This window comes from Aplidium turbinatum, chromosome 1 (genome assembly GCF_918807975.1).
Source record: "Aplidium turbinatum chromosome 1, kaAplTurb1.1, whole genome shotgun sequence".
NCBI lineage: Eukaryota > Metazoa > Chordata > Ascidiacea > Aplousobranchia > Polyclinidae > Aplidium > Aplidium turbinatum.
In genome coordinates this window covers 32,278,360-32,290,973 of record NC_137472.1, presented here as the reverse complement: position 1 = coordinate 32,290,973, position 12,614 = coordinate 32,278,360, and the positions used below count along the sequence as shown (strand labels likewise).

At 41.4% G+C, this 12,614-nt stretch overlaps 1 pseudogene; it reads right to left on the bottom strand.

The window, feature by feature from the left end:
* Positions 1-3,280: 3,280 nt before the first annotated feature.
* Positions 3,281-4,651, bottom strand: LOC145764857 (equilibrative nucleobase transporter 1 pseudogene; annotated as a pseudogene).
* Positions 4,652-12,614: the final 7,963 nt, after the last annotated feature.

Sequence of the window (12,614 nt, the reverse complement as noted above, 5' to 3'; positions counted from 1 at the left end):
CTTTTTGTATTTTATTCATCTTGGATCTTTTTTGCAAATTTCGTTAAGGATAGCCTACACGTCTTATTTTAATGTGATTATCTTTTTCTTGAATATCAGTTTACCATCATTGCTTATGTATCATATCATAACATTTATTGATCTATATTTTTCTAAAGGTACTTGGACCTTAATATCAATGCTGTTCACCGTAACACTGCTTCACTTTTCAAACTTGCGGTTGTAATATTATTAATGTATCTACACTGTATTACAACTTTGACAATAACCACTGATGATAAAGTAGATAAATTTTTTTGAAAAGAGTCACCGTTGTAAATAAGCTAAGAGCACATTTGTTTTATTATGGTGAAAAAGCCGCAGACATTATTACAAAACATATCGTATCGTTACATATAATTCATATAATATCGTTTTATTTGGATAAGACTATACTAAAGAAGCCACACTTGTGTGGCGAAAGCTCTACTGTATTCAGTCAAACCTCGATTTAACGGACAAATGCGGACCAGCAGCAGTCCGTTGCTGGAAAAAGTCCGTTAATCGAAAATACCGTACTCCCACTACTGCACAGTGTACAGTCAAGTACTCTGCTATAACGTAGACCATCTGTCACCGCTTAATAAACCAAATACTGTACAGTACAACACAGTAGCAGTTTAAAGACACATGAAATGCGTTCCTTGTTTGTATTTTGTATAGCCTGCGCGACTACAGTACACAGGTACATTTACAGTACACAATTTAAATGTAGATTAATTTGAGTCAGAGATGATCATCAACTCATCATGTCCATCATCCTGAACATCAACCTCAGGGATGGTGGGACGATGACTGCAGCATGGGGCATCATTGTTCAGATTTTCAGGGGCAGGTGGGATGCGTAAGAGAGATGGAGACGACACAGATGGGTTGGCTGGAGCACCATGTTGAACAGAGCGGCTAGGAGCAAAGAAGCTGTTGATTTTTGTATGGCGACCCCCCATATGCTGTTCTTTGATGATATGCTCCCTGATCATCCTGAGCTTCCCATATCCTGAGCTTCCCATCTCAGGTAGTTGGCTGTAGGCGAAGTAATCAATGAGGGCATCGATATAACTCCGTAGAGTTGACAACTTCACCTTGGGGACTTCAATCGCCTCTTCCTCGTCACTGCTTTCCTCTTCTCCACCATCCACCACAGATGCCACTATGTCGGCCTCAGACATGAATTGATACCCTGGGTCCAGATCTAATTTGTCTAGCCAGTCTGTTATATCATCGATGGAGGTGGATACCTCCCCACCACGCTGCAACATTTGGAGAAAATCTCTTGCCTCTATTCCTTCAAAGTTGGCCTCTGAATCTTTGTCCTCTAAGATTTTCTTCCATGAATTTGCGAGGACAGACACCTTAATGTCTTGCCACGCTGCTGCAAAGTTATAAATGGCTGAACGAATATTGTAATTTTTTATGTTGCTTAAGGTCCGCTGGCCCCTGATGTCGACCTCAGCATCTGTTTCGTCTTCTACAATGACCAGGACCTCGTCCAAGTAACGTCGGATGTAGCGCCTCTTCAAGGCGCTAATAACCCCCTGGTCCATTGGCTGTATAACCGATGTTGTATTAGGGGGCAGATAAAGGACCCTTATCTTGCCGTCAGCGCTTACAAGCTTCTCTTCACTAGGGTGCGCTGGGGCATTGTCGAGTATTAGAATCGCTCGTACATCATCCGGAGAAATCTTCAGCACTTCTTGATATTTCCGAGTCGCAGGCACAAAATGCGAGAAAAACCAATCAGTGAATATTGCAGAGTTAAACCAAGCTTTCTTAGAGTTGTAGTAAACTACTGGCAGGTCACGCTCGACGTTTAATCCCTTAAATGCCCGTGGTTTCTTCGATTTGCCCACCACGGCTAGCTTCAGTCGGTGTGTACCGGTGGCATTGGACCCGACCAGGACCGACAGCCTTTCCTTGCTTGTCTTCTTCCCCTTGGTCTTCTCCTCACCCTGACGGACTTGAGAATTCTTTGGGAGAGAACGCCAAAAAGTCCCGTCTCGTCTGCGTTAAATTTTTGAGATAGGGTGAGGCCTGCGTCACTAATCAGCTTTGTTAATTTTTCGCGAAAGGGGGCCACACTTGCCGTATCTGCATCACCAGCCTCGCCATGCAGAACCTCGTTAAATAATCCGTGGCGATTCCGGAATCGCCAAAGCCACCCATCACTGCCCTTAAAATCGGTTAAGCCAAGACCGGTAGCAAGTTTAGCAGCAGCTGCGATTAACTCTGTCCCACGCACATTCACTCCACTGGACCGTTGTTGAACGTACCACTTCATAACTGCTGCGTCCAAAGGTTGTTCCTTATCCATCTTCATATGTCTTCTGTTGCTCACTTTACCACCCTTGGAAGACGCCGCATCAACACAATAAGACGTAGCGTATTTCAACAGCTTGTCCTTGCTCTTAATGTCTGAGACTGTTTGTTTTTTGACACCATACTGATCGCAAACACTCGCAACGCTGGCCCCTTTTTCAAGCTTTTTGATCAGTTCTAGTTTCTGCATCACCGACAAGTTCACACGTTTACGTTTTTCATTTGGCTTAGACATAATGCACCGTACTAAACACAGGCAGGTTCTAACTGATTCTAAGGTGCACCGAATGAAGGCTCTTGCTAACAAAGTACAGTACAGAGTACGCTGATAGATCACAATACGTATTATGACGTTGTGAGCGACAGCTTTCTAATCTGGTGAATTCCAAAACAATAAAAACCGTTCTTTTGGTACATTCTTTTACTCATAGATCTGCGCATATTGAGTCCGTTAAATCCGAAGTCCGTTAAATCGAAGTCCGTTAAATCGAGGGTTGACTGTATATCAATAAATTGATTTTTCTGATTTGGTGCGATATTGCTTACATTATTACAAAACTTGCACATCTTATTTATTGGCCTATATGCAGAACTATTAACAAAGTTGTATTAAGTTAGAGTTGGAATATAATTTACAATGATTCATTTAAAGCATTTAAACCTCTGCGTACAACTATTTATAGTATAACTACATATGTACTATATACTATATATATAGTAATACTATATATGTACATATATAGTATAACTATTTATAGAGCTAAACTGGATTTTAAAGGATAAAAAATTGTTGCCACGTTAAAAAACAACTGAAATTTAAGAGGATATATCATCTCAAAGTATTACAACAAACAATATTCCATTCGGCGTTATAAAAGCTTGAACCACATAATTGGTGGTAGACTAAATCAGTAAATCACATAATTTATGACACATTGGCTTGAACATATAAAGAAATTGGATGTATAAAAGTGCAAAACGTGAGGCACAGTAACACAATATTTATGACAAAAAAATCTCCATTAAAACAATGATTTACAACATAAAATAATGGAAGCTGGATTGCAGTAATAGCAGCTGCAAATACTACAGTGAAACCATACATCTTGCCGAAGTTCTCGCTTGGGTAACATGTAATGATAAAGCTCGAGAAGCTTCCGTAAAGGAAAGAGCGGAAAAAGACTTGCAAGAAAAACGACAAGTATTGTAATTGTAAAACTGGGATCAAAACCAAAACAGAAAAAGTTACTGCTAAAACACTAGTTAAACAAAGACTTATGGATACTGATTTTTCACTCAACATTTTCTCAGAAAGAATCTCGTTTCGGAATTTTCTTTTTGCAAAATCAATTATTATTCCGCTTAGAGGTGCGACTAAAATTCCACATAACTGTACAATCCCAAAGACATTAATATAGTGACTCTGTGACTGTGTATCTCCGGCTTCAATCAAATTTGTAAGCCATGCATCAACTGTACCGTAGAAAAATTGATTTCGCAATTGAAGAATTCCTACGAAGAACAAATTAAAACAAAACTTACGCGAAAAAACAGCAGCTTTCAGTGATAAATTTTGTTTGTTTCTATCGATCAATGGAGTATTTTCACTACTTTCATTACTGTTGTTTATGGCGGAACGGTTTTGGGTTGTTGCGTAATCAAAGTTTTCTTTTGCATCATATGGTATGGCATACCTTGGCATCAATACAATTGTCCGAATAAAAATTAAGAAGGAACAGCACGTTAAAAAGTATAAAGTGTATCTCAGTTCAACGCCGTTGTCGAAGGCTAGCTTAACGAAAACGAATACGACAGCTGAAGAGTCAAAAGCTCCGTTGATCATAGTAACGACAAAACCTCTGTGGTTTGGAAACAAACTTCCAACTGGTATGTTAGAAATTAGAATAGTGAACCCAGCGCACGCAATCATCGGCATTGTCAAGAAAAACAAAAAGCTGTTTTCCTGGGTTGTTAGAGCAGAAATCACAAACCCTAACAAAAACAAAATCGTTCCAATCATACGAAGAACAAGAGTCCCGTAGTAGTCTAAAATGAAACCAGACAAAAGAGTACTTAGGCTACCTGCAAAATTTGCAATAGTGTAGACTAAATTCAGGCGTTGCTGCTGTGAAGAACAGGATAGTGTTGCGTTTGTCATTGTTGCATTGCAGGATGAATTGAAATATCCTTCTTTTTCTAAAATGTAACTAAAAGAACTCCAACCATAGATGGTACCAGCAAAAAATAGTGTTTCCAAAACAGCAGTGATGCCAGTCAAGTAAAACTTCAATCGCATTTTTAACTGAAGCTTTCAAAGCTACTGAAAACAAACTGAAATAAAAAAACATGCAGTTAACATAACTAGTTACACAATAAAGTTTACTGTCAAAAATCTTAGCGATTTGTTGTTTATGTAATTGGTAGGACGATTTTTTGTTACTAAAGTTACTGTTTTTAGTTGTACCAATTAACAAAAGAAGTGTAGAACCAAAATTTCATGGTTGTGAGGTCCATATTTAAGAAGTTATAAAGTTACCAAAAGTCACTTTTGTGTTTTTAGATTACTTTTCATTTGTTAGGTCACTTTATTGTGCATACTTTTTGCCTAATTCCCCTATTTATTTATCTTTCTTTGCTACCGGAGAAATGAAGCTGATCATCACTTTAATATCATGTTCAAATAATAATTAGTGTATATTCCTGAACCGATCAGTTATCGATTGCTGTTTTAAAACTGCACCACTGTCGTTGCTGCGAACACTTCACTTTATTTCAAAACGAAATACTGTACATAGTTTTTTGTATAATAAGCTCACCGTACGTTTATTCTTAGTGCTCGTGTTTTTTGATTTTTCTTTTTTGTATTGGTTGTAAGGTTCAGTCGTCCCCGCATGGCTTCATCAACTGTCAGACCTCCAGTTGCTTTAGGTATGTGGAGCCAACTGATTCTTTCAACTAATTATCTATTTTAAACTATTAGGTTTGATGGCCGTGCTTAAATTTACTTTCATCTGCGTATCCTTTAAATTTGCATCGCATGCACGTTTTAAACTTTTGTAGTTTTGCCACCTTTTCCTTTTGTTGGTTTTGTTCCCGTAAACTATTGGTAACTTTATCATCGCTGTTGTTTTCCAACAAAGAAAAATAAATTGAATTGAATTGAAATAGAAATGAACTTACATTCTATGTAATGCCAAGACTTTTAATCTATTTTCTATTGTGCTACGGATTTTAGGTTTGCACGAGCCCATGCTTGTTCTTATCTCGTGTATTTCCGGAAACTCGTAAAGCGACTTTTTTGATGAAATTACTGTAATTGTGTTAACTATCCACTTGTTTTCCTTGCAACAGCTAAAGTGTTTGATTGACAGAAATTTTCTGCAAAAGAATTGTGTAACTTATATGTGTTATTATAATTTGAGCACAATTGAAACTAATTTAGATTCTTTTTTATGTTGAATTGCTGCTGTTTCTTACGCTTTTTTGCTTTCGTTAAATAAAGCAGGGGTTTCCAGTCTGGGGGCCATGGCCCCCTAGTGGGCCATAGACCTTTTTCAAGGGGGCCATAAATATTTTTAAAAAATATTAATTTTTTTTAATTTATCACTTCTAAGTCCACTCCAACACTATATACTGTAAGCTTAACAAAAGAAATAAATTAAAATTTAAAAAAAATATTAGTACCGGTTACTGTATAAACAAGCCTTTTTAATTAAAATGACCTTTCTTGATCTTTTCAAAAGATCGAACAAAAATAGGGGGGGCCATTGATTTTTCAAAATTTTTAAAGAGGGCCACGGTTTAAAAAAGGTTGGGAACCCCTGGAATAAAGTTACTTTTTGGTTAATTTTAAATTAAAATCACCTTTTTGAGTTTTTTAGGTTACAAAAAAATCGCCCTAGTAATTGGACATTAAGAGATACAAAAAGAATAAGAGGGAAACCAAAAAGAAGATGGCTGGATGACCGTTAAAGAATAGATTGGTATCACTTGGATGAGAACAGCAAAAGATTAAATAGTGTGTAGAAACATATGTGTAGGCCAACTGCCAGCAGTGACTTGACCAATGACCAGTGACACGACATGATGATGATGATGTCCAATTCTCTAATAAACTTACACTAAATTAATATGATAAGCATAATTGTCAGAAAACGGTGCTTGTTATTAAAGATAAGTAATGACACTCACATCTTTGTGGAAAGTAACCTAATGTAATTTGGTTTGATTTCAAACATCTTTTCAGTGGTCATAATTTTCTTTTGACCACTCGTTAATGCAAACAGTTGGTAAATCTTCAAACTACGTGTTGCATTGGAATTTTTTGGCGCTTTTTCATTTGTGATAGTTTTGTATGTTTCATTTTCATTCAAAAACATTACAAAATGAATTTGCTTGAATTTTGAAATAAAACTAATTGAAATTAAACGAATTTCAAACAATACAAAATTAAAACAAAACACTTCAATTTTTCCTAATGTTTATTTCAAAACCAAGGGTTGCTCGTCTTACTCCATTGCACACTTTATCCCAGACTCCCTACTTGTGTTTTAAATAGCTCTAGTAGGCTATTCACTAACAAGATTAGCTTACTTCTAAAGTTGACTATAGCTAATTTCGTACAGTTTTGCAACCGTCATTAAAAGTAAACAACCAAACTGTCACTTCGATCATTTTTCTTTTGTTGATACATTTAAGAAAAATAACCGTCTTTGTTCATGATCGAATCGCAATAGGATAAGGTTAATCTAAAGAAATTTGTGGAATGGTGGTGATAACATGCGCCTTTCCCAACTGTAATTTTGAAACAGCCGACGTGCCCGAAGCGGTTGCTTGTGTGGTGCTGCAAAGTCACACGTACAGTCATGCTGATACGACGCGCAACGTTCCAGCGCCCGTAAACCTTGGTCCGAAGCTTATTCGACCTACTGTAGACATTGGAGTTTCTCCGGAAGAATGGAACGTGTTCACCAGAAGATGGAAGGCTTTCAAAGAAGGTTGCAGAATTTCTGATGAAGCAGCTTCAGCCCAGTTATTCCAATGTACCGGCCAAGCCCTAGGGGACAGCCTTCTCCAAGCTGACGCTGAAACAGTGAGTAAACCTGTAGATGAACTTTTGCTTGCAATGCGACAACTGGCCGTTATACCTGTCGCCACAGGGGTGTTACGGACAGAGTTTATGGCTATGCACCAAATGCGCGATGAAAAATTTCGCGCTTTTGCAGCTCGTGCTCGAGGAAAAGCGGATATATGTGCATTCACCACTAAATGTTCTTGCGGCCTGAAAGTCAGTTATACAGATCACATGATCCGAGACACACTACTCAGTGGAATTTCTGACGATGAGATTCGTCGCGACATGATGGGAATGGACAAAGTATTGTCGATTCCCATTAACGATATCATCGCCCTTGTCGAGAATAAAGAAATGGCTCGCAATGCAGTACCATCTCATGACGTTTCGGCAATGTCGACTTTCAAGCGCAAGAAAAGCCAAAGCCCTATTCCAAGAGACCGTGGACACATCCAGGCAGCACCCTCCTCTCCCAATTGGTCAAAACAAACTCACTGCCCTAAATGCAATAGATTATTCAATCGTTACAGAGAAGGCCGCAGAGGTTGGAACACTACGCCTTATTCCCTTTGTCTTGAATGCTTTCGGTCATCTCGTCATAAAAACAAATGGGGTGCTCCTCCTAAAGATGCATCAGTCGGAGCACTCTGTGCAGCACCTACTGTACCTCAAATAGGCACATTTGCCTCAACACAAACTGACATCGTAACCCGAGACCCAATGTGCTCAACAATTCGTGGTCCTCACCACACATTCCAAAAAGGGCATTGGACACCATCCCGCATGCGAGAACATCCCACAGTTCGGGTAGACATATCTATGGATGACTCATGTCATCATGGCAATTACACTAGCGTGATAGCACAAGTAACAGCAATCGCAGATACTGGTGCCCAAATAAATGTATGGTCACTAAAGAACTTTGTGCAATCCGGCTTTGGACAAGAGACCCTTGTACCCGCACCAAACCTAATAGCTGCAAATCGCTCTACTATTTCCATTACAGGAGCATTTCGTGCCATCATTCGGGGTACAGCGCACGGCTGCAATGTTGAATGTCGGAGCATGATTTACATCAGTCAAGACGTTGACAAGTTATACTTATCTCATGACACACTATTGCATTTAGGTGCCCTATCCCCGAAGTTCCCAACTCTAGGGGAACATCAGATCAAGCAAGAAATGGCGCACAATCTTATCGAACCAGAAATCAACGTCGTCAGACTTGTTAACGGTGGCTGCACATTACCCAGCAAGCAACTGGAGTCGTGCACTTGCCCTCAACGTGGTGCAGTTCCAGCTCCCCCAACCAAGCTTCCGTTCCCGTGCACACCTGAAAACAATGACAAGATGGCAAACTGGCTACTCCAGAGGTACGCCGCATCCACTTTCAACACTTGCCCGCACCGTGCGCTACATTGTATGGCTGGTCCTCCCATAGAAATACATGTTGACCCCAACGCGAAGCCAGTGGCCGTTCATACACCAGCGTCTATCCCCTTGCATTGGCAAGAAAAAGTACACGCTGATCTCCTCCGCGACGAGGCTCTGGGAATCCTTGAAAAAGTCCCCCACGGCGAACCCACCACATGGTGTCATCGTATGGTTATCACACGCAAAAATGATGGCTCACCACGCCGTACTGTCGACCTTTCCCCCTTAAACAAATTCTGCCAGAGAGAAACCTTCGCCTCTGAAGCTCCATTCCAGCTATCCCGTCGTGTCCCCAGAAACACTTGGAAATCGGTGACTGACGCATGGAACGGCTATCACAGTGTTCCACTGCGTCCTTCTGATCGGCACCTCACAACTTTCATCACTCCCTTTGGAAGATGGCGCTACACTAGGGCACCGCAAGGATTCCTATCCTCTGGGGATGGCTACAATCGCCGTTTCAATACCATATTAACTGATTTTGTGCGCAAAGAACGCTGTGTCGACGACACAGTGTTCTATGATAGCAAACTGGAAGAACATTGGTGGCGAACCATAGAATTCCTCACTTTAGTGGGACGGGCGGGCATTGTCCTTAACCCTGACAAGTTTCAATTTGCCCAACGCACCGTAGATTTTGCTGGATTCCGTATCTCAGAAGCAATGGTCGAGCCCCTCCCTAAATACTTGCTCGCCATCCAAGAATTTCCAGTCCCGAATAATATCACAGACATACGCAGCTGGTTCGGATTAATCAACCAAGTAGGAAACTATGCTCAACTGCGTGACCTAATGGCACCGTTCAAGCCGTTCCTTAGCCCAAAGCATAAGTTCGAATGGTCTCAGGAGCTGGATTCCGCATTTGCCGCCTCCAAATCAGCAATTGTTGACGCTATTCGCCATGGGGTAGAAATCTTTGACCCCTGCCGTCGAACATGTTTGCGCCCTGACTGGTCTAATAAAGGCATCGGATATTTCCTTCTCCAAAAACATTGCGTGTGTGCTTCCACTATACCGGACTGCTGCTCATCAGGTTGGAAAGTGACTCTTGCAGGATCCCGATTCCTCTCATCGGCCGAACGACGTTATGCCCCCATAGAAGGCGAAGCCCTAGCAGTTGCGTGGGGCCTAAAACAGACAAAGTATTTTACGCAAGGCTGTGATAATTTGGTTATTGTAACGGATCATAAGCCACTGGTAAAAATATTCGGAGACCGTACGTTGGACGAAATCACTAACACTCGCCTGTTTCGTTTAAAACAGCGTACACTAATGTGGCGCTTTGATATCGCACACTTACCCGGCACAACCAACTGCGCAGCCGATGCTGCCTCACGTCATCCAGTATCATGCGATCTCATTGCTGTAGCGTCGTGTGCAGAAAATAATGTAGCAGAAATGGCGCTGGTTACTACCATACAGGCAGATGCCGCCCATACCTTTTGCTTGCAATGGTCTGAAATCGTTCGGGAAACAGCCGCCGATCCAAACCTTAGCAAGTTAATGGTAGCTATTGAAACGGGATTCACCTTTCCCAACACCGGCGACATTCGCCCATATCTCCCTTATCGTGACGGGTTCTTTGTTGAAGACGACGTTATTCTATATCATGATCGTATTGTTGTACCACCATCGCTTAGGCCTAGAGTACTCTCAACGTTGCATGCTGGTCATCAAGGTGTGTCTGCCATGGAACGCCGGGCACGTGCTATAGTATTTTGGCCCGGTATGACTAATGATATCCATGCTATTCGTGATTCGTGTACATCATGTAATCGTAATGCTCCATCTCAAGCAGCTCCTCCCCCGACGCCATGTGATCCCCCAGCTACACCATTTGAGAAAATTTTTGCAGATTAATTTGACTATGGGGGCCGTCACTTTTTGGTCATTGGGGACAGATTCTCGGGGTGGTCGGATGTATTTGCCACGCCATCAGGATCGAGTGCCGCAGGAGCAGCTGCTTTGACTCAACTTTTGCGCTCGTACTTTGCCACGTTTGGTGTTCCTGAGGAAATATCTACCGATGGGGGTCCCGAATTTACTGCTGCCGTTACTGAACTCTTTCTTAAAAATTGGGGTGTGCAGCACCGCATATCGTCATCTTACTTCCCTCAATCTAATGGCCGAGCTGAGGTGGCTGTCAAAACTGTCAAACGCTTGCTCATGACCAATGTAAGCCCAAACGGAGACCTGAACAACGATTCCTTCTTACGTGCATTGTTACAGTTGCGTAACACACCTGATCCCGACTGTGATATCTCTCCAGCAGAGATCGTGTTCGGTCACCCTCTGCGCGACGCATTCGGTTTTGTAAACCGCCTAGTCAAGTTCTCCAATCGTCACATTCGTCGTACATGGCGGGATACATGGAAGGCAAAGGAAGACGCCCTTCGCCTGCGAGCTGGTCGAACCGATAAGGCGCTGTCTCAGCATATTCGTCCTTTACGTACTTTACAATGTGGAAACCGCGTATTTATCCAAAACCAAAACGGTAACTATCCTCGAAAATGGGACAAAGTGGGAATGGTTGTCGAAACGTTGCCGCATGACAAATATGTAGTGAAAGTTGACGGGTCGGGCAGAATCACAAAACGGAATCGACGTTTCTTGCGAGTAATTCCACATACTAAAGCATGTGCCGATTCCATCCCTCCTCAACCAAACATCAATGCCCACCCACAGAGCCTCCCATCATCTTCTTTTGCCCAGCCTCCTGAAACGGACTACTGCCCTCCCCACCCTCCGCATCTCGAGATAGGCCCTAGCCAAGAAATTGGAGAATCGCCGATGTTGCCTCTCGATGCAGATCACAGTCCGCCTGCACTCTCTTGCCCCACACCAGTCTCAAGCCCGAAGCTTTGTGAGCCACAGCACTCACCTGAACCTCCAAAGCAGCCGCTACCTTTCGATTCAGTGGAACCAACCGAACCCACAAGTGGAGTCCCTCATATTGAAAAATCGCCTGTTTTGCGCCGTTCTACGCGGTCCCGACGGCCGGCATTGGATTTAGACGCATCCTCTGGTCAATGGGTAATTAAGGGTTCGAGCTCGTAAGTCTACAGTTTCGCCTTACGAGCTGGGGGGGATGCACAAATGCCTGCAGTTAGCATGCTTCCTTGATTACTTTTGCACTCCTTTTGTCACGTGTACTCCGCGAGGCAGTACTCTGTTCTATTTGTATCATTTCATTCTGGCAGGCTAGCGAACAACAGCTTCTTTTGTTCTAGTTCTAGTGTTGAGTTTCACAATCTTACGTTGTGTATTTTGTTGCAGAAATTGCGATTCGATTATTTTTCTTTTGTTAATACATTTAAGAAAAATAACCGTCTTTGTTCAATAACTTTTTAAAGAAGCATAAATGCTGTTGTTAATTTTGTTGGTCAAACCCATGATTTATGAACTTTTTCTTTATTGTTTGCAAAACTGAATTCGACCAAGTGTATAAAAGAACAATTGACTGATGAATTTCAATGAAACTCTGAAAAAAAAAACTTCCTTTCAAAAAGTAAACCGTAAGAGCTCCCATATGTTTGGGTGGCAGCTGCAGCTGACGAAGTGACTTTTGGTCTTCCGATGCCATCCTTGTTGTGCGAATTATTTGTGTTTTATATATTTTTATTTATTTCTAAGCAGAAAAAATAAATAAACTGAACTGAACTTCCCTTAATAGACAGTAGTAGGTTAAGTGTCCTGCCATTTTTACACCATCCGCAATAGATTTTGTGTTTTTGTTTTAACTCATTAGATT